At 48.9% G+C, this 27,673-nt stretch overlaps 1 protein-coding gene across 1 annotated transcript in view; it reads right to left on the bottom strand.

The window, feature by feature from the left end:
• Window positions 1–16,016, bottom strand: part of Bcor (BCL6 corepressor) — a 121,886-nt gene extending 105,870 nt beyond the window's left edge. The window contains exon 1 of the mRNA XM_034484943.2: window positions 15,812–16,016. The gene's annotated coding sequence lies outside the window, so the exon portion shown is untranslated. The remainder of the gene's footprint in view (window positions 1–15,811) is intronic.
• Window positions 16,017–27,673: the final 11,657 nt, after the last annotated feature.

The following is a 27,673-nucleotide window of genomic DNA, read 5'->3' as shown; positions in this document are numbered from 1 at the left end:
AAGAAAGAAAGAAAGAAAGAAAGAAAGAAAGAAAGAAAAGTAAAAGAAACCCAATGTCAGGGCCTACTGCTCCAAGGAGCTGGTCAACCTTGCCTTGTAACCTTAGGCTAGTGTACTGTGCTCCTAGGGCATCTTTTGCCTTCCATCGTGCCTCTTTTTCTTTTTGATCAGAGGCAGGGTGGGGTTCTCTCTTTGCTCCGAGTCCCTAGCCTATTTGCTAGGACCATTGTAAGAATTAGAAAATGGTACCCATGAATTCCAGCCCACACTCTCCGGCTTGGCTGGGAATCATTGTGCAGCCCACAAACTACACAACCCAATCAGATGACCCCTGCCTGAGAAGCCAGCTACTTCAGGGCCTACACCCAAGTGTCGCTTAGCTCTGACCCTCAAAGTTCCTGCTAAATCTGAGTTTCTTTTGTTTCCACTGTAAGAACTAAGCCTGCAGACCCTGGTCACCTTAAGGGAGCTGTGGAAACCCAGATACATACTGGCAAGTGCTGGCAAGGACAGCAAAGGGGGAATCGGGGATCACCTATGGCTTCTCTACTCAGTAGGGACTTTAGCTTCTGCTCGGATCTAAAACATGAGCAGCAAAAGGTGCACCCCAAATCCTTGCTAAAAATGTTATCTTTATCAGGGTGAGAGAGATGGTTCAGTAGTTAAGAGCACTGGCTGCCTCTCCAGAAGGCCTGGGTTCGATTCCCAATATCCACACGGCTGCTCATAGCCATTTGTATCTCCAGTTCTAGGGGCTCCAACCCCCTCCCCCTCTTATGGCCTATGCAGATGCACCATACATGCAAGCAAAATATCTGTACATAAAAAATTTTAAATGATATCTTCACTAGGGAAAGGGACAACAGCCCAGAGAGAACTTTTGGATGTTCAAAAACGGGGCAAATGATTCGGATTTGAAATTTAGGGAAGGTGTGTCATCGTAAGGGAGCCCGAGAAAATAATAACCACAGATTCCAAAGCCAGACAAAATCATGTTTTTCCAGCACATTTTTATCTCTGTCTCCTAGTCAGAGCCACAATGAAACAGCAGATCAAAGGCAGAGGCAGATACAATTATACTGCCTGTGAAACCCCTAGCATGAAATTAGAAGTCAAACTCTCCATTCAGGGGTTAGAGACAAGGATAATGGGAACCTGGGGCCCTGGAGATGTACCCAACCCCTTCAGTCACAACACTATCCGTGCTGAGTATTTAAAACCACATCGGAGGTGGGGGCACAAACAGCAAGTATTCAAGTAATTTATTTCTTTCCCCCTCCACACTTACTTTAGGAAATGTGCTGACGATATTCCTAGCTTTGTACCGTAACGATATCTGTATATGGGGGTGTGGGGTTATTTGTAAGGCAATCTCGACAATGTTGCCAGGAACAATGGAGGACTGCTGCCTCACACTACACCCCAAATGGCAGGTGAAAGAGAACAGCAGACATGGGCAGTCTCATCCATTACCTAGTTCCCTTTCAGTGCCGAAATGCCAAAAAGCTGTCTGACCCACCACTCAATCCTTCTTCCATCCTTCCTACACTTGACAAGCTCACGGAGGGAGCTGTCTTTTGATATTTTCTATTTTTCATAAAATCCATATTTGCCTTATAGCTGTATTTCTTTTTTCCCCTGGCCTAATTTTAGCTCTCTGCTTCCCCCTGCCTCCCCCCCCCCCCCCGTATAATTTATGAAGTCTCTGGAGGGTATAAGTATCTATTAGAACGGAGACTATTCTGTTTAGAGCACTGCTAATTAAGCTTAGCTCTCAAGAGTGCCTGTCTAAAAGAACTGCAGGGACAAAAATGGAGAAGAGACTGAAGGAAAGGTGGTCCAGTGACAAGTCCAACTTGGGATCCATCTCATGAGGAAATGTGGGCGGGGGTGGGGGGGACACACCAAGGCCTGACACTACTACTGATGCTATGATGTGCTTACAGACAGGAGCCCAGCATGGCTGTCCTCTGAGAGGCCTAACCAGCAGCTGACTAAGACAGATGCAGATACTTACACCCAACCAATGGGCTGAAGTTGGGGACCCCCGTGGTTGAATTAGGGAAAAGCTGGAAGAAGCTGAGGAGGAGGGAGGTCCAATGGGAAGACCAGAAGTTCAACTGACCTGGACTCCTGAGATCTCTCAGACACTAAGCCACCAGCCAGGCAGCATATACAAGCCGGTCCAAGGGCCACAGCACATATATAGCAGAGGACTGCCTGGTCTGGCCCTCAGAGACAGGGGGAAGGAGGAATGGGATAAGGAATTGTGGGAAGGGGGACTGGGAGAGGGGGCAACAGCTGGATTGTAAAGAAAAAAAAAGAGTGTCTGTCAAGATGTTTCCCCTTTCCCCATGGTCACAAGTTTTCTGCCACTGTTCTGAGGGGTGCAGTGTATGTCCTTTCCCCTTGAATTTTCATGGGCTATGATCCCAATAGCAACTAGTGGCTATGACAGGAGTGACACAGCATGACCTCTGAGGCCAGGTCAAGTTTCAGCCTTATTTGCTGGAGTATTTGTTCTTGGTGTGCAAGGTGCTGCTCAGGAATTCTGTCCTACCACTCGCTTTGGTCACCATACTGTGAGAAGCTCCAGCTGGCCTCAAGGGGAGCCTTGAGATTTTGCTATGGAGTGTATAGCTTAGGGCCCAGCCAACAGTCAGATGTAAGGAGGGGCGAAGATGCCTCTACATGATTCCCGCCTAGAAAGCTACTCTTCCTTCCCTGCAACTGACATGTGCCAGGAGAGAACCATTGACGGAGCCTTGCTAAATCCATGCAGAAAGGGAGGGTGGGCTAAAAATAAAAGTGGGGGGCAGCTAGATGGCTCATTCATAGGGTAAAGGTGCCTGCCACCTAACCTAAGGACCCAAATTCCACTCTCTTGACCATAGTAGGAGAAACAACAACTCCCAGTAGGTTGTTCTCTGACCTCTGCGTGTACACACATCCACGTGCATGTGTGTGTGCATGTGCACATACACACACACAAAAATATATAAACAAAAGTATTAGTGCCAGGGAGAGGGCTCTGCACATCAGAGAACTGGCCATTGCAAACTTGAGGACCTGAGTTTGATTCCTAGATCACAGTGGAAGAAGGAAACACACCCAAAAGCTATCCTCTGCCTTCAGTACGCCTTACCATGGAGTGACCATGCATGTGCCAGCACGTACACATACAATAAGAATGCAATTTAAAATGAGGAAGTGCTTTTGACCGTGTAGCTCAGTGGACAAAGCCCCAGTTTCTGTCTCTAGCACTGTAAAAGAGATGAGGAAGGAACAGATCTAAAAAGGAGGGAGGGGTGACATCTGAGGGAGGGTGGGACATCTGAGATTGCAAATCCTCCACTTTCGGGAATACAAAGTTCAGTGCACACCTTTAATCCCAGCACTCTAGAGGCAGGGGCAAGTAGATCTATGAGTTCGAGGCCAGCCTAGTCTACACAGTGAGTTCCAGGACAGTCAGGGCTACACAGTGAAACTGTGTTAATACCACCTTCACCACCCCACCAAAAGAGAGAGATGTAAGTACGTGTGTGTGTGTGTGTGTGTGTGTGTGTGTGTGTGTGTGTGTGTGTAGAGAGAGAGAGAGACAGAGACAGAGACAGAGGAACAGAGATGGCTCAGAAGTTAAAAGCACTGACTGCTCTTCCAGAAGATTCAAGTTTGATTCCCAACACCCACAGGACAGTTCACAGCAATCTGTATCTATAGTTCCAGGCCATCTGACACCTTCCTCTGCCCTACGACGACACCAAGCACTCAGTTGGTACACAGACATACATATGGACAAAAACGTCATAAACATAAAAATATTTTGTTTTAAAATCATGGGGTCTTTGTTATTATTGTTGTTTTGCTTGTTTTAAGATGGTCTCAATATGTAGCCTAGACTATATAGTGAAATTCCTGCTTGTGCTTCCCCAGGGCCCAAGTGCCCAGATTACAGGCATATGTATCTCACAGCATTGTAATCTGCACATAACTCCGGTAGCACAGCGACCTATGCCTTCCTGAGAGGAGATTTTACACTCCCTCGTCCCGGGAAGAAGCTTCACCAAAGACCCTGTGACCTACACAGGCTGCCAAGACAAGCAGCAGAGAGAATGAGTCCTTCCATCCGCTGGTTTTGCTCCTTTACCTATTCTCTTCCTCCCCGTTTCTTGTCTCCTGTTGGATGAAGATGCCTGTCTCTGTGGTTCGGAGATGAAAAGGACAGGCAGGTAAACCCAGCTTACAATATTTCCTTCCCCGTTCCTTTACAAACCCATACTTTTTAACTCCCTGACCCTGACAGTCCAACTTGTGCCATTCCCCAAGCAAGTGAGTTTTCATTCACAGGGCTAGGCCCTCCTGCTGGATCACCCCAAGGAGAGCCTACTCCTGGACCATTACCCATGCAGGCAACCCACATTGATCTTGGCCTTCAGGCTGGCCTTCTGGAAGAGATTGCAAGACACAGAATGTGAAAGACTAAAGAAGAGAAGGTCTTTTGTCCCCCCAATACCACAAGCATTGACTAAGGATCAGGAACAAGAACCAGGTGACTCAGGAGACTAAGGCAGGAGGATCCCTTGATGGCAGGAGTTCAAACGCAACTTGGGCTATCTAGAAAGGTCTTTTCAATGGAGGTGAGGAGATGGCTCAGGGTTAAAGCTCTCTCTCACCAGCCAAGTTCTCAGAATCCACAGAAATTCCCAGTAGGCCTGAAGGCCCATCTGTAATTGTAGCCTCCTAGGGAGGAGATGAAGCAAACTGGCTTTTGAGACTAACCATATCAGCAAGTTCTGGGCCAGATGAACAGAACCTGCTGAGTGAATAACAAACACAAGCAAATGTGTGTTAGTAGGCTCTTGTCAGACATTCATAAGGCTCTGGGTTTGATCCCCAGTGTTGCAAGTAATACAGCCTATAAGGAGGAGAGAGAAAATGGCTGTCTGTTGAGGACAGGCAGAACCCAACCCTTTCCCCGCCTGATGCTAGGGGATAGATTAAATACAAGCAGGGGTCAAGGCTGAGGGGACACCTTTTAGACCACAACTGCTGGCCACTCTTCTCTGGCAGCCTGGCCTCAGGGCATGAGTCTTAGTCCCTTGTCTAGAAACTAAGACCAAAGGCTGGAAAGGCTTCCTCCAATTGTTCCCAGCTTTCGGGCGGCCTGCCTGTGCCTCTAATGCACACTTTGGTAGGGTGATAGTCTTACACCATACTCCATCTAGAGCTCACTATATAACTCAGGCTAGCTCATATAGTACTGGGATTACACCATGAGCCACCATACTCGGTGGACGCACATTTGGATACAATCCCTCCTTCCCCCCACCTTTTCCTTTTTTTTGGTGGTCCTAGCTACAGAACACCCCCTTCCCCAAACCTCATAAGTGGGCCTCAAAGCAACCATTACTAAACCACCAGTCCTAGATGCAATCCTTTCTTCTATTTCAAACCCCAAGCCAGCAAGACTTAGATTCAGCTGCCCCCAACTCCCCGCCCCCCCCCCCCCCGCCTCCAGGCTGCATTCCAAACACCCAGTCCCAATTCTCCTTATCCTTCTTAAAGGACAAAGGCAGGATATTTACTGAGAATTTATTATGACCTTCCTAGAACTTCCTGTGCAATTCCTTCATCTGATGTTTTCCCAACCTTGTGAACACAGGCATTCTCATGCCCATTTTACAGATGAGGAACCCAAGGTCCCCAGAGATTACACACTGTTTGGGGCAGAGCTCTTATGTTAAACCTAAACATATCTTGCTTTCCCACCATAGCTGTTACTGCCCAAACATTTGAATGGCTTACTTTGTGTCAGGGTCTACGGATAAATGAAACAGTTTCTGCTCTTGCAACTATTAAACTCTGTAGAGTTTAGTAGGGAGGGTGGCCTAGGGGGATACTTTGAATGCTTCAGAAACTGTTCTGAACACATACTTTCTAAGTGGCTCACACTTTCAGCCCAGCTGCTGGCTTCTCTGTATGCCTGTTTCTTTCTATGGGGACTGTACCCACACACACCTAACAACAGCCCCGGTACCCAACTGGCTTCATTGGATAACATTTTTGGCCTCAGGTACAGGAGGAAAAAGCTTAGACTCTGGCAACCTCAGGCTGACTTGGTTGAGAAATGGGCTCAGGGACCCCACTACGCAGGCCGATAGGCCCTTGCAAAGTTTTCATTGCCGCCTGTTAAAGGGCTTCGGGCTTCCTCTGATGAAAGGCGTTTAAATGCATCTGGTTATGATTACAGGGGAGGAGAAAGCCAGGCGGTCTCTGGGGCTTTGGACCAGTCATCTGGCTCTGCCTTCCTTCCAACAGAGCTGGCTGCTGGTGAGGCCAGGAGGCCAGGTGTGGGGGCAAGCAGGAAGCAGAGGCAGGCAAGACCCTCCAACTCTCCAAGATGCCTGACCCAGGCCCTGGCTCCAGCATGCGGGATTCACAGAAACAGGCTGGTGACTCACAAATGCCAGGCTCTTCTGAGAAAGTCAAGCACGGTGTGGCTGGTGCCCACCTCTACCCAGCAGCTCTTTACTGATTTCTACCCGTTTCAATCCTGTCCCAAGAACCCGAGGTCCCTCTGCTCCGCTCCCTGAGTACAGCCTTTTGCCTCAAGAGTTTCTGAAAGTGATTTAAAAAGAAGGAGAGGGGGTGAGGAGGAAGCATCCTAAAAACGCACTTTCGAAAAGATAAATATAATATATATATCACCTCAACCGTTTTTTTTCTTTTGAGCTAGTCTGATATAATTTTCCATAAAACAAAAAGAATAAACATTAAAAATGTTCACTCTCGCTGTAATGGACAACCATGCTTAAAGAAGAGAAGAGATTAATATGAAAAATAGGTTGTCTCAAGCTGCAGTGTGTCCCGCACCTATCTCTATGTGGGCATAAAAACAGCTCTTGGGGGATCGGATGGGTTAAACACCCTCTCAGTCCTAGAAACGAAAACGCAGTTTCTTCTTCCCGCCCTGATTTAATCCTGCTGCGTGTTATTATTGTCAAGTCTCTTCGCACCACCGTTTCTAAAAAGAAAACCCGTGGGTCTGCACGGCCCTCTGCCGCCTGCTCGGCTTTTATTGTGCACGCAGCCGGGTCTGCGTGGATCCAGCACGTCGTGACAGTCTTGCAGGCTCTCGCGGACACCCTCGGAATGGCATTTCGATCTGAGCTAGGAGCATTGTCTCAGAGGCCACACACACACACACACACACACACACACACACACACACTAAGGGGTTGCAGACCCCTTAACCTGCCCTTCTTGCAACCCATAATTAGAGATGACCTTTGAGAAAGGCAATTAAAATATGGTAATGATCGATGAGCTTGCTTGTTTCCAAAAAGGCAAATACACAGGTGTTGGCTTTAGCCAGCTCCACCTGGCCGGGCTGGGGAGACTCTTGTGGCTCATGAATGAACTCTTTCTCCAGAGAAGCTTCAGCTCCCCGCTACCTACGTGAGCGAGGGTTCCACCCCCTACTACTTTCTCTTCCCCTCCCCCACCCACGCTCTAGCAGCCTGGAGCTTGCTGACGGCAGCGGGGCTTTGTCATCGCAACGTACACATCGACACGCACACGCACGCACCGGGCCACCGCGGCGGCTGCCGTGTTGTGGCCTTGCTCACTGCCTTCTCTTCCCCGCCCCCTCTTTTAAAGAGCTACTGGGGACCCTTTCTTTCCATCCTTTCCATGGGCGGTGCTTTGCAAGCAGTAGCATGGGGGGGGGGGAGGGTCCCCTCCGGGTGCGGATGGGCAAAAAGGATTCTGAACCCAGAAAGAGGACAAGGTACATCACGGCTTTGTTTTGCCCCTTGCTCTTGCCCTGAGGTCGGCAAAGCCCTCGCCAAGCTAAAGATCCACTGGCAACTAGGCGCATTGGAAAACATCAGCACTTCCCCGAGGGCCAAAGTGGACTGTGACCCCCCCCCACCCCGGATTCACTCGGGGTTTGGTCTGGGTGGGGAGCATGCCCCCCGCAGGTTCTCCCTGTCCACAAGTGGCTCTCCCCACCCAGACAAATTGCAGTGTCATTATGGTGGTTCCTGTTGCTTGAGGCCTCGGGGTTATTTGGGCTTCGCGTGCACCCCACTTCTACACTGCGCAGAGAGCTGGGGGGAAGGGGAGCAGGGGCCGGGGATCCCTGGGGACTGCCTGGAGGAGAAACCGCTTCGGGCCGCATCGGGCCTTCTTCCCATTCCTCCCGGCTGCCTTCCGGGGGGACCATGAGCACGGAGCCAGGGCGGCCTCTCGCCTTTCATTACCGGGCCTACGAAAGCAGCAGCCCAGGCAAATATGTAGCTATTAAAATTAATCGCCCTGCGTTGTCAGCTGAACATAATGCAAATTATTTATGGGCTGTCTGCGCAATATTTATCATCGTGCAGGCTCCGGCGCTTAGTGCCTTCTGGCCTACCCCGCCCGCCCTGGCCCGCGGAGGCCGAAGACGAACGCAGGCTGCAGCGGCCCAAGAGGAGGTCTGGGCACCCGAATAGGCTTCCCAGGACGAGGTTGCCTATCAGTCTGTCTTCCAGGCCCAGAGATTCACTTTAGTTTCTATCGTACATGGCTAATATTTTTGGAGGCCTACTATGTGCAAAATTCAGAGGCCTGAGAAACTAGAGGGTGAAACCACGTTATAGACACTTCTAAATCAAACAGACAGGGAGTGAGTCCGAGCGGCGATGCAGGCAGATCTTTGACTGCCTAAAAGAATCTGATGAGACCTCAAATCAGTGCCCCAACTTGGGAAAGCCAGTTGTCCAAAACTGGGTTTGCACTGGAAGAAACTATGGGCATTGGATGTGCCCAACAGATCCGGGCTCAGTTGAACAGGAATTCAGTATCCTCCGAGCCTTAGAACTTGTTTGGTGACCCCCCATAACAGATTAACTGCTAATTGTCGAAATCCGCCGAGCGTTTAGTTTATCACTGCTGGGGGGCCCTAGGTATTCGTTGCACTTTTTTATATGTAAAAACAGCCATGCTACCTCCTAAACGGCTTTTGTTTCTCTTTCAAATACAGTGTTCGCGAAAACAGCAGCAACACGCCACCCCACCCCCTCTCCAACCTCGCCTGCCTTCTGGTTTAAAAAACACAAAACAAAACAAAAACCAGGAGGAAAAATAATCTATAAAACAATCCCCCTCTACTGGTCGGCGCTGGCGTAGGGGCTTTTTACGCCGACCGAGTCGCCCAAGGCTGCCGAGGTAAACATGCTTTCTGAACCCCGGTTAAATGAATCACGAAGGGGAAGAGTCGAGGCTGCCAGGAAGTGGGAAGCCTGGAGATCCAGCTTGGGCATCCGGGCGGGAAGGGCTTAGGGTTTCGGGCAGTGAGCTGGAGGCTGGTTAGCCCAAGCCAGAGGCCGCGTAGTCAAGGAAGTGAGAGGCAGGCCTGCCGAGCCCAGGCAGAGCCTCTGCACTACACCACGTCTAACCCCACCCCGCGCCAAATTAGAGAGGCTGGGTTACTGCTCATCCTAGGTCTTTATCCCTCTTGCACCTGGCCACCACCCCGGGCCAGTAGGGTTGCTTGAATCCTTCAGGGAAGATTACAGGGCACTCCTCACCTCATTTAGAGTAGCTCTAGGCCTTCAGGAAACACCAGCAGGCCTAAATCTTTTCTTTCATATTCATTTTAAGCCAAGTCCTTGCCTTGCTTCCTGGTCTTCCCCGAGTATACCCACATCACCTTGCTGTTCAAATCTGTCAAGCCCTACTTCCGGGGTCCAGTGTGGTGTGAGTGTGGTGTGTGTGTATATGGTGTGTGTGTGGTGTGTGATGTGTGGTGGGTGGGCTATCTACCAGCATCTGCTCTCCAGACCCATATTAGGGGACAAGGCCAGGAAGCTACTTTGATTTATATTCTTCCGGTTTTCGTCTTAAAATGTGGTTTAATCCATTGTAAAGGACTCTTTTCCTTCTCATTAACGTCGAATTTTAATGAATTTTCTTAGAACATTCCAAAGATTCTCCCATTCTTCAGAAACTTAATTTGAAGTGATGTAAAAGAGAGGAAGGGGGAGGGATTCATAATATGAACGTGCTTTTGGATTGACTGTATCTTCCATGTTCTTGCAGGGATTTGGGGTCGGGCTTGCTTAGTTCTACTGTCTTAATTAACATAGCACTGGTGTTTTCCATGTGTGGGAGAGACCCTGACCACCGTGAGATGGACGGGCCAAGCTGCATTTGCAAAGCACTTCAACACTTCCAGCCTCTTAAACCTACCTAAGGTGGACAGAGGTAGTGTTTAATTCCCACTTAGCCCCCAAGTTTCAAAGTGTTCATCTTCATCATTGAAGTGAGGTCTGAAGCCAGGTGCAACCGGTCTGCTGCCTTTGATTACCCATCCTACCCAGGGTCAGTGTCATTTGGTTAAAATGCACCGTCGTCCCCCACCCCCGCCCGAATCTGCCTACCTCCCCTCCCCCCCCCCCCCACTTCAGATGATTTTCCTTCACAGTCTTAAAAAACTCAGGGATTGTCTGTGTCAATTCCGACTCCCGGCCACGGAGGACTATTTTAAAGTGTTTCTGCAGACAAACCCTCTGGCCCAGCCGGAAGTGTTTTATGGACCTGTGAGTCCAGTTAATCCCAGGAGGCGAGGAAGGATTAGTCCAGGGTGTGGGAATCCTGTGTTTAGGTTATCCTTATGGGACTTGGGGCGGCGGGGGGGGGGGGGGGGGGAACGGGGCGGTAGTGACTTTGGCAATATGTGCCCTCTCCCCATGAAACTCGAGAGATTTGAACCAATGGGGATGGAGACAGGCCCTTCAGCCCCAGTGAGGTGTGGCCTGGGGAAGAGGGGTACATCCTGGGACTACAGTGAACTTGGTAAGCAAAGTCGAGAGCACAGTTCCGTGAGCCAGCTCCCCACCCCAAACCCCGGCCCGGATTTTGTCTTTCCAGCCTGTGGAAAGCGACAGAGGCGCAACCGGGAAGGATCCTGAAAGAAACAATCACCAGTGACTCGCTACTGTCACTCGAAGACAGTAGCGGCTCCCCTGGGTTTCAGGGTTCCAAGAAAGGTGTTCCCCCTTGAGAAGCAAGGGCTCCTTGCGTTCTCTCCCTTGCCTGGACAGCCTCCCCAGGGCTCCCCAAACCACTAAGTCCCCAAGTGCGCCTAGGCCGCTCAGCCTCTCCGGAGCACGTAGGGATGTCACGCTGTGGTCAACATAAGCTGTGCGGGGTCAGACCTACTAGCCCTCGTGGGAGATAGGATTTACTCTCCCAACCCCAAATTCAGGCACAGGCCCTACTGGCCAGGTCTCCTACTTTTACTCCAGTGCCACTCCGAAGCACGGATAGACTAGATACTCTCCAACTGCTGCCACTTCTCGGGGGACAAGGGAGTCTCATAGGCCTGGCTGTGCGCCCCAGACTTTAGCAGCGTGTGCACATATGCGGGCTGGGGTGGGGGAGCACTGCCTTCCCCACCTGGACTCTTCAAAGCAAACAATCGTCGCGAGCTTTCGAAGCACCAGAGCGAGCCAGGAAGAGGAAGGGAAAGTGGAGGCCTGGAGCGCGCTTGGGGGAAGAGGGAGCTGGCGGTAATCGGGCTTGCTTGAGGACGAACAACCAGATCCAGCCGCCCCAACTTGAATTGATGAACTGGGCTCTCCAGTCGCAAGCAGGGGAGCTTAGCTCAGGGCTGGCGCCTCAAGTGGAGAGAAGCCGGGAGCTTCTGGAGGCGCCACTAGGCATCTAGCCAGATCCACCGGAGGAGCCTAGGGGAGCGCCTGGAGACGGGGGACCTGCAGGAACCAGTCACCACCGCGGGTGGCCGTTTACCTAAGCCGCACAGGGGTACTGAAGATAGGCGATAAGGAGTTCCTAAGCTATCGGCTACCCCCAGGCCCTAGTCATCTCCGGCGGACGTGACTGCCGGATGCTATGCGGCTAGGTGGGCTAGGGGCCTTTGCAATGCCTCCTTTGGCCCTTTCTGTGCTGTAGAGTCAAGGTAGATTCTGTTTACCTTAGTCGGGAGCGTTCCTTTGGAGGGGGGCAACCAAAGATGTTGGGCATCTCAAGTCACATTTTTCTTTGCAGGGTTGGGGTCCAACCAGTCCCTTAGAACCTCCCTCCCCCACCTCAAATAAATCACACAGGCTACAGCGTGGGAGAGGCCACACAGCCCTCTTTCTAGCCAATCCAGGGCCTATTCGGAACGTTAGGGCTTTGGGCAAGCTGCTTAATAAATAGTTCGGGACCCCAGGGTCGTCACAATGAAGGCAAGGAAAGCAGTCTTAGTGTCCACCTCATAGTAGAGTTGGTCTCAGGAGAATATGCTTCCAGTGTGTAGACCAATCCAGGACCACATATGCTTGCTAGGGTATTGTATTCCCTTCCTGTGGGTAAAGCTAAAGTTCCCCCAGGTCTGTTGGGAGGCATGTTTGGGCAAAGTAGAAAGTTACATTCATTATTTTTGTCCACAAGAGAGTTAAAGCAAAGTGTCCTCAAACTATCACTTGACTCCTTTAACCTTAAAGGCCTGACTTGGTAGTGTGGAAGAGTGACCTCCCCCAGCCCTTACAGAGTCTCTCACTGGATCCCAGGTGGATCTGGGTATTAAGGCAATCCTCTGCTTGCTTGAAGCCCCGGGATAGTGCTCTCTACTGGCATTCATTTAGTTTGGATTACTGTCAAGTTCCAGGCAGGGATCAGACACACCATCTTTACACTCTCCCCGGGGTCTTGAAGGATACAGCAGGGGTCTTTCAGAATACCACCCACCTTTTCTCAAAGTGATTCTTCAAGATGTTTCAAGGGTACCTTGTTCCTGGAGAGGCTGGGTGAAAGGCAAGTCCTCTGCCATTACTGGACTACATTTTACTGACACTCAAATATAAATAATGTTCATGTGAACACAGTTGGCCAGATTCCTATTTAGGAAAGGTTCTCCTTACCATGTCTGGCAAGGTAGAGAGGTGTGTGCAGGCAGCAAAGAAGGGCCTGAAGGGTCCAATACCACTCATAACATGAGGCTGCTTTTTTCTTTCTCAAAGACGAGACATTTCTCATAAGTGGCTACTGGCGGTAGACTAATCACTTAAATGTCCTGGCGGTGGGCTGTGGCTCTTAGTAGATCCTTATCTGAGCTGTGAGTGCCAGGCTGCCAGCCCCGCAAAAGACAAAGAACACAGAAGCTTCTAAGGTTTGCTCCTGAGAGCCTGGGTCACCTCTGGGATTTGCTTGTCTTGTACAGTCTCTACCTAACAACCCTCCCCCAACCCCATCCCAAAGCTGTGGCTGACCTGCCTTTGAAACAATTCCTCAGACCCAAATCAGAATTCCAGTTCTCGAGCGCCACCCGGAGAGTTCACATTTCCCCTCCTCGGAGGCCGCGTGGTGCGCAAGTGAGAGTCCGAGGGTGGCGGCCTTGGCAGCACCATAGTTCTGTGGCCTCCTCCTGCCCGCACCCTGTGGCACGTACGCAGGAAAAGAAAGGCAAGAGAGAAACTGTAAAAGCTAAGTACAAACAACCTTGCAGGAGTGTGTAAGGAAGCAGTGTCAAATAGAAACTACAACTAAAATAGTCTCTTCGAGTTCTATTAATTAAAGGTTCTCGAAGGTGCAGCGCAAGGGAGGCCCTTGTACCTTAGGACACATTGTACCAAGGCGATCGGGTTCAGGTCAGATCCTCTAGAAGACGTGTTTCATGATAAGTAGATGACAGCAAGGTTCACATCTACAGATTAACCTGTTTTCATCTTATTTTTAACTGAATCAGTGTAGTTGATTGTGGGGGAGGAGATGTCGCTTGAAATACACATGATGAATCCGTATTTAACTGGGATACGTTCCCGTGGCTGTCTAACCACATTTGTTTGGTCCCAGTGAGAATCCACGTTTTCTAGCCTCAAGAGGGGCAGACGGCCCTCATGGCTCCTCCCTCGGCGGTTTCCTGGCGAGGCGCCCATCCTCCCCTAGCACCGGGAACAGAGACAGCCACATTAATACTCCCGGGCAGCCTGTTCTGACCTATACTGTCATTTTTTCCATCGGTCAGGATCAGGCTGGGGTGGGGGTAGCGCTCCTCCGAGGGGCTTTGCACGGATCGTTGGGTTTTCCCCGGCGAACTTAACACGGAGGCAAAGGGGGCAGATGGAAACCAGGCCTCGGCTGGCCGGGCGCGCGTAAGCGCCGCACTCGGCAGCTCGACGCAAAGCCAGGGCTGGATTTTCGAGGCCCGGGCCCGGCGAGATCCTCTCTCCAGGCTGAGCTAACATGTTCTAATTCTGCCCCCGGAGACCGCAGCTGTGCGGCGAGAGGGAAGGGTTGGGGGGGGGGGACACACAACTTTCCCACCAGAAGAGTGAGTGGCGAACAGGAGTGATGAAGGCCCACCCCGATTCTGTGCACGTAGCGGCCCAGCATCTAATCAGTGTCACTGCCAGAATGCGCTTCCGTGGAGGGCGACATCCCCGCCCCTGCCAACACACAGGGGTGCGGTGGTGGTGGTGGTGGGGATGCAAATGGCGTCTCCTGTTGTCCCAGACTTTGCTCAGCACCCGCTGCAGCGACCATAAACAGAAGCTACAGCGATCTGAAGTGTAGTGTCTGGAACACCAACACGCGGCGACCGGTGTGTCCCTCGTGCTCCAGGGTCATAGTTAAAGGACCTAATGCACCAGCCCTAGCTTCGAGGCTATTCCCTCCTCCCTCACCTCCGGAAAAGCCACCCTTCCTCAACTGGGTTGTGTGGGGAGGAGTACAGGAAACTTTGCAGACAACTGTTCTGTGCCTTCGCGAGAGGAACGGTGGGTGGTGGCTTTCTCATCCCAGGCTAGCCCACACTACTACACTCTTTCTAGGCCTCAGACCTGAGCATCGTGGACTCCCCTAAAAAGGGGAGTCTATTCCAGGGCACTGGAGAATGAGGGCGACACCAAAGTGAAGAGTTCCTAAGGGTTCTTGGCAGGTGACCAAGTTTGTGTCCTTAACCCTCCCACGCAAGAGAATTACGCGCCACTTTGTGCACGTGTGCGGTCCAATCCACCGGCCGCGAAGCCATCACAAGCTTCAGTGGTGCAGGTGGTTTCTCTCCAGTACCCCTGTCGACCTCCATAACACTCCTGAGCAGGCCCAGAGTGGCTAGCTCTCTCTCCCGTGGGAGGGGGTGTGAATTCGTGCGCGCCACCGACTCACATCGTGTTAAGCCACCTCGGTCGGCCTCCGACCGGGGTACCCTGCAGGATGCACCCTCCCCCATGCGTAGTGGGGCGCCCCTGAGACTCAGGCAGGGATGGCTGTTCCGGCCGTTCTGGGATTTGCCTCAGAGAGGAAAACAAGGCCGATGACGGCAAGAGCGGCGCCTCCCTGTTCGGGTCTCAACCACTCCCGCAATCTCCGCGTGGATCTCCCTCTTGCTAGGAGGGAGCCCCGCTGGCGTCCCTCTGCCCCCCAACTGCCCCCGGCCATCGTCCTCCTCCCGCCCGCGCTGCACCACGCGGAGCTCGGAGCGCCCTGGCTCCCACACCACCCCCTCCATAACGCGCGCGCCTCCGGGGCTCGGGCTCTGGGTTCCCCATGCTCCCGGAGCCCCGACTACCGGGCTTCCACTTGGGCTGCGAAAGCCGCCGCCCCGCGCCACCCTCGCCCCGCCGGGCCCTTGTCTTAGCCCGGCTCCCCCGGCAGCTGCACGGCCACCGCCGCACGTGACCCGCCCCCGTCGCGGCTTCCGCTGAGCTGCCTGTTCCGGAGCACAAACAATTTCTGCTCTGACGCGGGGTCTCTCGGGCCCTGGCGTCCTTTCCTCCCTGCTCCCCCCCCTTCCGGGTACGAGAACTCAAAACAACTCGCTGACCTTCGGGGGGGACTAGCTCCGACTTCCACCGACTCCGGCATTCCGTTCAAACCCAGCAGCCTCGGCTTCTAAGATTTCACTCCGCGCCTGGCTGGGAGGAGGGGGTGATGTCTCCGGGAGGGGGTGTCTCAGATCGAAAGAGCCACTTCACGCTCTTTCCCTTCCTCCGAAGTGAGTTTTTAGACTAGCCGGCGGCCCTAGGGAAACCCGAGTAGCCGCGCTCAAAGGACCCCTCCCTCTGCACACTCCGCCTTGTCTACCGTGACCCGATTTCCAGGGTCAGCGGCAGAGGGCCTGGCCAGCTTCGGAAATAACACCAAGCGGTGGTCTGTGGACCCGGGAGTCCTGGGGTGAGATAACTGTGCTAATACTGATGCCTCTCACCCTAATGCTCTGTGCTCAGTAGGTAGGGCCTTGCTTGCCAGAGCAGGAAACTGAGGCACAGAGGGGAAAAAAAAAGTAATTATACTGCCGGTTCAATTGCCCTGCAAGTTATGTGAGAATGTGAACCCCAGTCTCTCAAAGTGTAGGTCGGTTAAACAGCCTGTAGCAGCAGCCACCTTGTTACCCAAGGTACAGACTCATCGAGAAAACCTAGTGTTCACTCCATGCCTATATATTTGCATGGAGTACTGCGGTTAGCATATAGTAGGCACTCAAGAGAGAATGAGTGTCTGAATAAATGATTGCCAAGCTCATTGATGGCAAGTGAGTTTACAGAAGGCACTAACCATTGTTCACCCTAAGAGGATTGTCTTGGTTGAATAAAACCTATAGCTTTTCCCCTTTCTATTTTTTTTCTCTCTGTCTCTCTCTCTCTCTCTCTCTCTCTCTCTCTCTCTCTCTCTCTCTCTCTCTCTCTCTCTCTCTGAGTGTTTCAAGATAACAGGAAATTTTATTCAAAAATATATTAACCTTCCATCCCTACCCTTGCCTCCACCTCTACTCTAGTCAGTCATCCCTGCAAGCAATTGAAGGCACATTTGAAAAGCTGCTGCTGCTGCTTGGTCTCAAACACACACACACACACACACACACACACACACACACATGAAAAGCTGCTGCTGCTTGGTCTCAAACACACACATAAACACATAAATACACAAACACATACACACATACATACACACACATACACACACATACACAAATACACATACACACACATACACAAATACACATACATACATACACATACAAATACATACATATACACAAATATACACACACACATATACATACACACATACATACACAAATACACATACATACACACACATACATACTCACATACACATACACACATACACACACATACACACATACATACACACATACACAAATACACATACATACATACACACATACACAAATACACATACATACACACACATACACATTCACAAATACACATACATACACACACAGAGACACATACACACAGACATACACATACATACACACACACACAGACACATACACACAGACACACACATACACAGACACATACACACACATACATATACACATACATACACACACATACACACACAGAGACACATACACACAGAGACACATACACACAGAGACACATACACAGACACATACACACACATACATATACACATACATACATACACACACACACACACACACACATATACACACATTATTATTTACTGTATAGATGCTCCATGCTGAGACACAGGCTGAGCAAGGTTCACTGACTTCCCTTCTAGTAAGGTGAAGGTGGGAAATCTACGTAAGTGTTGCAGTTCTGTGGCTATTTTATTTTTTGGTTTTATGAGGCTGCCTCATTCTGTAAGTAGGTAGCTCCAGGCAGATCTGGAACTCATGGCAACCCTCCCGCCTCCTTGTCCTGAGTGCTGGAATTACAAATAGGCGTGGACTACCCTTCTGGGTAGCGTGTTTGTTTTATTTTGAGAATCATTACTTTTTAAATTAGATGTATGTGTGTCTCCGTGTGTTTGTGTTTATATGCAAACGAGTGCTGGTGGTGCCCTCAGAGGTCAGAGGAGTCCTCAGATTTCTTCTGAAGTTACAGATGTTTGTGAGCCTTCCAGTGTGGGCACTGGGAAGTGAACTCAGTTCCTCATGCTGCTGAGCTCTTCGTTGCGGAACCGGCTCACTAGCCTGTTACTTTATTTTGTTTTATTTTTATTAATTCAAGGACCACACTACACAGCCTGCTTCTGAGTGGCAGTTTTCGCCGGCTGAGAGGCCACTCAGTGGGATGACACCTGTGATCACATCGATGCTTCGCTGTTCCTTCTGGTAGCCCAAGACAGGGTGCAATTCCAAAACATTCTCATATTTAGATAAATCTTAGCGGTTAACCCTTTCATTCTACCATCTGGTGATCAGAAAATAAGAGCAGGTTTTACTTCTGGTTACTTGAAGAAAAATCTTCTCCTTTATTTAGTCTTATCCTGCAAGCGTGTATGAAACAGAGCAGGGAATGGGAAAGATGCCTGCTCTGTTTCTGATTATTACTGTAATCCTCCACCCTCCTCCGCATCTCACCCTCCCTTCCCACCCCTCCCTCTCCTTCTGACAGTTGTCTATTTTGGCTCATGTTCCTATGATTATTGACCGAAAAATGAAAATGTGTATTTTCTCTCTAAGTTACAACCCAATCTGGATTCCAAGGCTGGGGTTCTGGCTGCCTCTTTTACAGTCTGGTCTGGAATGGCCAAAAGGACCCTGTAACCTCAGTCTGAGGCCTATCCAGCATTGGAAGTGTCCAAACATTTTCCAACTTCACCAGCTGATAATAGTTGGAAACAGCCTCTCGGAAACTCACTCATCCCTTGAGCAGAACTGATGCTGGTGAGCACTGAACCGGAGGTTCGAGATGCTAATTTGATTTATTATCTGTGTACAGCCTGGGGAAGAAAAAGACGCATAAAAGTGTTCTAGGCTGGTCATTCTGAATGTGAGCATTTATTTATCTGCAAAGCTGCCGAATGTCCCTGCAGGAAGTCGCGGGCTCAGCAACCCCTGACTGCACAGACAAAAGTCTCCCCATGCACACAGGGCTGCTTTGATTGTTTCCAAGAGCTTTGTGCTTTCCCTGGGGGAAGAGGAGAGTCACAGAGGCAGTTTTCTTCCTCTTTTCTCACGCTGCAGAGGAAGTGATGTTGTGGAAACAGTAGCATTGACTTGGCCAGCAAACCCATGGGACACGAGTTGGGAAAAGCTCCAGGCAAGGTGGTGGGTACTCCGAGGGCTCTACTCTCCAGGCACCAGGAAACTCCAGCTGGCTTTGAGCATGGGGACCACGGGGTACATACAGCTGGCATGAAGCAAGAGAAACCATACTTGGAAATTATTTCCCAGGGACAAGGGTTCCCAAGGTCCTATGGGTGATTCTGAAGCTGTTGAATCTGGTTCTCATTAGGAAGGCACAAAGCTGATAGTGGGTTTAGGGGCACATTTCATTCACTCTTATTTTATAATCTTTGGGGTTGGGGGAGCTGAAGAGATGTCAGAAGAGTACTTGCTTCCCAATCATGAGGATTAGATTTTCAGACCCCAGCATTCCCCCTACCCTAGCTACAAACCAGGGATCCCCATAAATGCAAGGAAGGTCTCTAGAGCTTTGCTGCCTTCCTGGTAAGAGCTGAAAGGAGAGCACCAGGTTAAGGAAAAGAACTTGCCTCAGAGATATAGGCAGAGTTTCAGAAAGCACACCCAGTGCCCCGTGATGTTTCCACATTCCCACACAAGTTTGAACACCCCATGCACACACAGGTTTGAATACACTTGACAGGCAGTCAGATCCGTAGACATACTAATAAATAACATTCTTTAAAACTTTTTTTTTTTTTTTTTTAAAAAGATCTATTTGTGCTGGGTGTGGTGGTGCACGCCTTTAATCCCAGTAATCAGAAGGCAGTGGCAGGTGGATTTCTGAGTTCGAGGCCAGCCTGGTCTACAGAGTGAGTTCCAGGACAGCCAGGGCTACACAGAGAAACCCTGTCTCAAAAAAATTTTTATTTGTTTTAATTTTATGTGTGTGGGCATTTTTCCTGGATGTAAATGACTAGGTACTACATGCATACATGCCCAGTGTCCTCAGAGGCCAAAAGAAAGTATTAGATCCTCTGGAACTTGAGTTACAGTCAATTGTAAACCATCACATGGGTATTGGGGGACAAACTCAAGAGCTCTTAACTGCTCTTAACTTAGCTGAGCCATCTCTGCAGCTCTAAATCGGTTTTTAAAATCTATCTTTATTTGTAGTGCTAAGAATGGACCCCAGAACCTTGCCCACATTAGAAGAGCACTCTGTCACTCTGCCACATGCCTCCCCACTCCAAGTCCCCCATTTATTCTTCTGTCATTTATTAAGCATTTGTTAGTTGCTCACTGCACCAGGCCTGGGTGTTCAGTGTTGAGCAAAGAGACACAGTCCCTGTGCTTGCAGGAGATGCAGGTTATAGTGCTGCCAATCAAATCCTCTATGCACTCCTGCCTTGGCATCTGGCCCTCTCTTCAAACTCACGTCTGCCTTCTCTTCCTCCTTCTCTTCTTCCTCCTCTTCTTTTTCTTTTATTTCACTGTTATGGGTGAAAGAACTGAGATCAATCTCTCCCTTCTGTATTTTACTTTATTTTGGTGCCAGAGTCAGGAGCCAGAGCTTTGTACTTACTATGCAAGCTCTGAACCACTAAGCTACATCCTCAACTTAGTACCACCAATCCTCCAGGCTCTTTCTTAAAGAAGTCTTATATTTTGGTGTGTGTGTGTGTGTGTGTGTGTGTGTGTGTGCAGCACAACACTTTATGTGGAGATCAGAAGACAACTAATGAATAAGAATCAGTTGGTTCTCTCATGTCACGTGAGTCCCAGGCATCAAACAAACTCAGGTTGGTTGTTATTATTGGTAGCCAGCACCTTTACCAGATGAACCATCTTGCTGCCGACCCTTTATAACAAACCTTCTTCCTCTTCCTCTGCCCTTTACTCTCTCTTCTGCAACAAGGGCTTGAGGGGAAATAGTGGCACATGCCTTTAATCCCAGCATTTGGGAAGCACAGGAAGGTGGATCTCTTGAGTTTGAAGTCAGCTTGGTCTGCATAGAGTGTTCCCAGCCAAGCAGGTATCATAGGGAGACTCCGTCTTTTAAAACTGGCCTTGAACTGTAAGCATATTTACCTCTATTTCCCAGGTACTGAGACTGTAGATATGAACCACCACACCTACCCTCCCTCCTCCCCCTCCCCTGATTTATTTGACTTTTTTTTTTTAAACAGGGTTTCTATGGAGTCCTGACTATTCTGGAACTCGCTATGTAGAACAGGCTGGCCTGGAACTCACAGAGATCCACTTGTCTCTGCCTTGAATGTTGGGATTAAAGGTATTCACCAGCACCACTAGGTTCCACCTAGTTCTTAATAATTATAGTACTCACTACTTTGTTACTATAAAACCCAAGCTGTCCTAGAACTCTGATGTGTATATCCCAGGATTGTCTCAAATTTGTATTTCTCCATTTTAATTTTCAACCGGTTCTTATTTTTTTTTTTTTTTTTTTTTTTTTTTTGAGGAGGAATTTTAGGTGCTTTTGGACATGATTTTATAAGGGAGAAGGACTTTTAACCTGGTCAGCCATGAATGCTCAAGCAAAGAACACACACCCAGGAACAGCTTCAGAGAACTGGTTGAGTTTATTGGACAGGGGGAGACAGGCTATTTAAATCTTTGGGGGGTGAGTAGGGCCTATGAGGGTGAGTGCACATCACTGGACTGGGTCAGGGTGCTTGGGGTGCTTCGTTTGCATGAAGAGGAATTTTAGGTGCTTTTGGACATGACCTTATAAAGGGAAAGGACGTTAAACCTGGCTACCAGATGCTGTGATTTCCTCTGGTGAGGCAAGGGTGCTGGGCATAGGGCTGTGTGTGCCGGGACATGCAGGGCTGGGACAGGGGCATAGCGATCCTACTTCTGCAGATCTCAGGATATTTCCAAGGTTTGGACATGCCTAGATCCCACTCTTGCTCCAGGCTTGCTCCTCCTAGACCCATGCTTCCTTGGCCCCAGAGCCACCCAAGATAACTTTAGCTATTCATTCCTGAGAGCAGAGTCCTTACTTCCCAGTGCCCTTTTGTTCAGCCCCACTCCCTACACTGATGGATTGTTTCCCAGAAAATTTGTGGGCCATATTGAAACTCTTAGCAGGGAGATTCAGTATCTGCGGCTTTCCCCTGCAGAGGCCTGCTGGTTCTGTTGCTGTAGGCTCTTCTAATCAACTGCCTTCTCTTCCTGGTGTTACTGTGGGTGGATTTCCCTAATTAACAAAAGAAAGTTCCTCAACCAAGCCAAACCAACCAGCAAACAAAAAACCAAAACCATAGATTGGCAAGATGGTAAAGATGCTTGCTTAAAACTAGACTGTGGTGGCGCACGCCTTTAATCCCAGCACTCAAGACACAGAGGCAGGTGGGTCTCTGAGTTCCAGGCCAGCCTGCTCCACAGACTGAAACCAACCAACCAACTAACCAAACAAAAAGATGCTTCCTTAGAAAGCAAACTAAGTTTGATCCCTGGATCCCATGTAAATGTAGAAAAACAAACTGACTCTACAAAATAGTCTGCTGAACTCTATATACCTGTCTGTCTGTCTGTCTGTCTGTTTCTCTCTCTCTCTCTCTCTCTCTCTCTCTCTCTCTCTCTCTCTCTCTCTCTCTGACACACAAACACACACCACACTTTTAAAAAGTAAAAAGTATGTCGGGCAGTGATGGTAGATGCCTTTAATTTCAGCACTTGTGAGTCAGAGGCAGGTGAATTTCTGAGTTCAAGGCCAACCTGGTCTACAGAAAGAGTTCCAGGACAGACAGCACCACACAGAGAAACCCTGTCTTGAAAAAAGATAGATGGATAGATAGATAGATAGATAGTTTTGTACTCCACACCACTGGGTTAAAGGGCCATCTTGGCCCTTTAGCCTGGTGTGTGATATAGGGCAAAGTAGTCTCTGAGTTTTTGTTTTTAATTTTTTAATTTTGACACAGAGTCTGATGTATCCCTGACTGGCTTAGAATTCAATGTGTATGTAGTTTATGATGGTTCTCCTGCTTCAGCTTCCCAAGTAATGAAATTGGAAGCATGAGCCACCACCATACTGTCTGAACCTGCACCTCTTTAGCCATAGAACAGTGCTGGAATTGGGGTTGTAGCTAAGTGGCAGAGCATCTGCATATTCTCCACAAAGTCCCAGGCTCCATCCCTAGCACCACACCAAAACAAAACAAAAGGACATTTTTGTTGTTGTTTCTGTCCTTTCTCCTTGGTTACAAAACAATTTATAGCACAAAGGCCTTCAGAAATTTTAATGTGAAAATGACTGCCTTCTCTTGTTAGAGTCAAACACCTGGGTACTGAAGTCATGCGTGTATGTGTGTGTGTGTGTGTGTGTGTGTGTATACACACATGTTTTATGTGTGTGTATGAATATATGTATACACACATGATTTATGTGTGTGTATGTATATATGTATACACACATGTTTTATGTGTGTGTGTATGTATATATGTATACACACATATGTTTGTGTGTGTGTGTGTGTGTGTTGAAACAAGGTTTCTCTATGTAACAGCCCTGGCTGTCCTGGAACTCACTTGCTCTGTAGACCAGATTGGCTTTGAACTCACAGGATCTGCCTGCCTCTGTCTGCCAGTCCTAGGATTAAAAGTGTGTGCCACTATGTCCAGCTCTGCGTGTGTGTGTGTGTGTGATCATATTTTAATGCCAAATTGTGGGTCATTTAAAATTTTACAGTTAAAGTAACTTTCCCAGGTCACACAGAGAGACCATTAAAAGACAAATCATCTCCCAGTCATGGTAGAAATGCTTAGCAAACTTAAAAAGGGAACAGGGACCCATTATTTGATAAATCATTAAATTGATAAAGTATGCCTAAACAAAACTTACAACAAACAGTAGAACTAATGGTAAAATATTGAACACTTTCTCTCTGAGATCAAGAACTAGGTTAAGAGGCCCATCATCATTTCTATTCATGATGACAGTAGCAGTCATAGCCACCGCAATCAAGCAAGAAAAAGAAACAAAGTCCATCTGAATTGGAAGAGATTAAAGTTATTAATTGCTTGATGACAGGATTATATTATGTATGATGAAAATCCCAAAGAAACTGCAATCCAAGCATTATTACACGTAATTAAGAGTAATTTTGGCATGGTCACTATATAGAGCTGTTAAAAGGTTTCCTCCTCTCCTTCTTCTAGACAGAGTCTCGTGTAGCCCAGGCTAGCCTGGAACTCAATATGTAGCGCAGGATGTCCTTAAGTTTCTGAATCTTCTGCCTCTATTTCTCCAGTGCTAGGATGATAACAATGTGCTACCACTCAGTTTATGTGGTGCTTGATGTGGAGCCCCAGGCTTCCTGCATGCTAATAAACCAAGCTCCCAGGTGGACCATGTTACCCCCAGCCTCTGCTGTGAGGTCTTGGTGAGAAGTCTCTATCAGATGCTAAGCCGACCCAGTTCATTCGCACAACCACGTCTTTGTCCTGTGACCTTGGTGCTATGATCTCCTAGACATTCCGTTTTCCCTGCTTCTACACCTCTGTCCTCCCTAGTAGCCTGGCTTCCTCCTCTTCCTTTGGACGTCCCCCAGAGTCCTCCCTTCAGATATCCACTTCTGTAAAGTCACTGTGCTCAGGGCTCAGTGTCCCAGCAATGCTGCTTCTGTCCTGTGAGTACCACCTCCAGGATGTGTGTGCGTGTTCATGATGCATGTGTAGACACAGGTATATGTGATGCACTCCTACGTAGGGCTCGTGTGTGGAGGTCAGAGAACTACCATGACTGTCAGTCCTTGGGTACCTTCTATCTCTTGTTTGGAGTCAGAGTCTCGCCTGGATCTGGAACTTTACCATATAAGCCAGGCTAACTGACCAGTAAGGTTCCAGAATGTGACTTTCTTTACCATCCAGTCTCACCATTGCTGGTAGTATAGGCTCTGGGCACTGGGCACTGGGTCAGGCTTTTTACATGGGTTCTGGGGATCCAAAGCAGGTCCTCATGCTTCTGAGTGAAGTGCTTTACTGGCAGAGAGATCTCTCCAGCTAGCTGGTAGGTTGGTGGGTTGGTTGGTTGGCTGGTTGGTTTTTTTTTGTTTTTTTTTTTGCTTTTGTTTGTTTGTTGTTTTTCCTGGAACTGAGAATTGAACCCAGGGCTCTACCAGTGGCTAAATCCCCAACCGCATTTGTTTGTTTGTTTGTTTGTTTGTTTTGGTTTGGTTGCGTTTTTTGTTGGTTTTGTTTTGTTTTGTGTTTGTCATTCTCATCATTTCTCTTGCATGAATCATTTTGGGCAGCAACTTGATTGGATTGAGAGTGGCTAAGAGATCAGTAAAGCAAGCCTCCAGGTGAGTCTCTGATGCAGTTCCAAAAAAGCGGGGCGGGGCGAAAAGGAGACAACTTGGAAGTACAGGCAGCTGTGAGCTGCTCTGGTTGACCAGGTCCTTTGTGGCTTCCATGAGCTCTCTAACATCCCCAAACCAAACTCAACCATTCCTCCTATTAAGTTGCTTTTCTCAGGTACTTGTCAGAGCAGCAACAATAACAACAGATGACAGACAACTTCCTGGCTCCCTATAGGGACCTCTTCTTCCCTCTCCTGCTTCCAGAGTTCAGTGTGATCTTTCTAAAACACAGACTTGGTCTTGCCAATCTTCCTGTGCTTCTTCTTCTTCTTTTTTTTTTTTTTTAAAAATTAGTTTATTCATGTATTTTGTTAGTTTTTAATATATGTTTTACTTTTAATTTTATCTGTGTTATATGACCATAAGTTAGAGTTGCATCCCTGGAACCGAAGTTACAGAAGGTTAAGAGCTGCCACATGGGTGCTGGGAATTGATTGAACCTGGGTCCTCTGCACTAGTACTTTGTGCTCTTAACCACTAAACCACTACCACTTCCTCCTCCTCCTCCTCCTTATCTTCCTCCTCTTCTTCCTCATCCTTCTTCCACTGTTGCTGCTGCTTTTTTTTTAAATCTTTTTGAAGATTTTTTTGACTTTTTGTGAGTTTCGAATCATTTTATCCCAATCTCACTGATCTCTCCATCCCTATATATCTGCTCTCCACTCTTGCAACCTCTCCCCAAAAGAAAACAAAAGAAAGAATGAATGAATGAATAAATAAACCAAAGCATAAAAAGCATCTTGTGGAAGTTGCATTGTGTCCCACAGCACATCCTTTGGCCCACACATCTTTACTTTCGGATGTTCACTGCAATGAGTCATTGGTCGCTTATGCGACACTATTAATGCTGGATCCTCACCTGGACTCCTTTTGGATATCATCCTGTTGTTGCCCTGTGTCATGGAGATCCTGTACCTTTGAATCCATAGGACTGACTCTGTCAAGAACTCCAGCAGTTCACAGATGCAGTAGATATTGGAGTGGGCCAACTCAAAGACCTGGATCTGGGCCTGGGTGGTAGCTGAGTTGGTCAGCCTGCCAGCTCTCCTGTACCCACCCTACAAGTATAAGCTCTCCAATGCTGTGCTGGCTAGCTTACTCAATGCTGGAGCCGGCAAGTGGCAGGGCAAGCTCTCCCAATCTCAGACCTTTTGCCTTTGCCATCAGAGCCAGCTCTATGGTGTTGCCCAGGCAAGGTACAGGGCCTGCTCTCTCAAGTATTGCAGCTGGTGAAGGTTAAGACCAGCTCTCCTGCTCGCATGACCCCAGGGCCAGCTCTTTTGCCTGCCGAAGGTGGTAAGGGGTGAGGGAAGGGGAAGACATCTCTCCCTTGCCCATGCCAGTGTACAACAGACTAGTGGTGGGGCCAGTTCACCCTTGCTCCTGCCACCAGGGCTGAGCCATCTTCTTAACCCCAGCTTACTTATTTATGACAGGGTCTCACGTAGTTGAGGCTGACCCCAAACTCACTGTATAGCCAAGAATAACTTTGAATCCATGATCCACCTACGAGGGCTGAAATCACCATTCGCAGTTTATGCAGTGTTGGGAATTGAACTCATGACGTTTTTATATATGCTGGGCCAATACTCTGCTAACTGAGCTACATCCTCAGCCCTTCCTCCATCTTCCCTCTGCTCTGAATGTCTACCCTTCTTAGTACCCCAGTTCCTGGTCATCCTTTAATTCTCAGTTACAGCACTATGACCTGGGAACCATTCCTGAATCCCACAGGCTCTCCTTGTTCTCATTACAGCACAAAAGCAGGCTGCTGCCTTGGTAACCTGTCTGTCTCCTACTGGACTGCAAGCCACCAAGGCCAGGAATGTTGTCCTTTCTGTCCACACCCCAACCCCCTTGCACCAGGGACCCTCAGAGTCCAATTCAGTTCCTGGCATAAACATTGGTGTTTTACAAGTAGCTAACTCACGCCACCACCCCCATATACAGCTTTATCTTCCTTTACCTGGTTCTCAATCAATCAGTGGGTCTCTCCAGCTTTATTGCCTATTTCTAACCATTCCCAAGGACTTTAGGCAGCGAGCAGGTGCTTCCATTCCTGTGAAGGTGTGTGAGTGACAATATTTTCTGAAGCAATGATCAGGACACGTGGTCTGACACATGTTTTAACACATGGGACAGAATATTTTAAATCCCCACTGACTGGGCAGATTTGGGCAGTGTGGTTCCATTGTGGAGGTTGTGGGGGAGGGGGAAGCCAAGGACCAAGGGGCTCATTATGCACCCCTGGAGTGGGCAGAGCGCTCACTGCCTTCAGGACCTCTGCCATGTGGGGAGTGGCCCCAGAGCTAGCCCAAGACGGAGTTGAATTTGTGGCAGAAACAAGCAGTCATTAAGACCATATGCTCTATTTCTAATCGAT

Source organism: Arvicanthis niloticus, chromosome X, assembly GCF_011762505.2.
Source record: "Arvicanthis niloticus isolate mArvNil1 chromosome X, mArvNil1.pat.X, whole genome shotgun sequence".
NCBI lineage: Eukaryota > Metazoa > Chordata > Mammalia > Rodentia > Muridae > Arvicanthis > Arvicanthis niloticus.
This window is presented reverse-complemented; position numbering and strand designations above follow the sequence as displayed.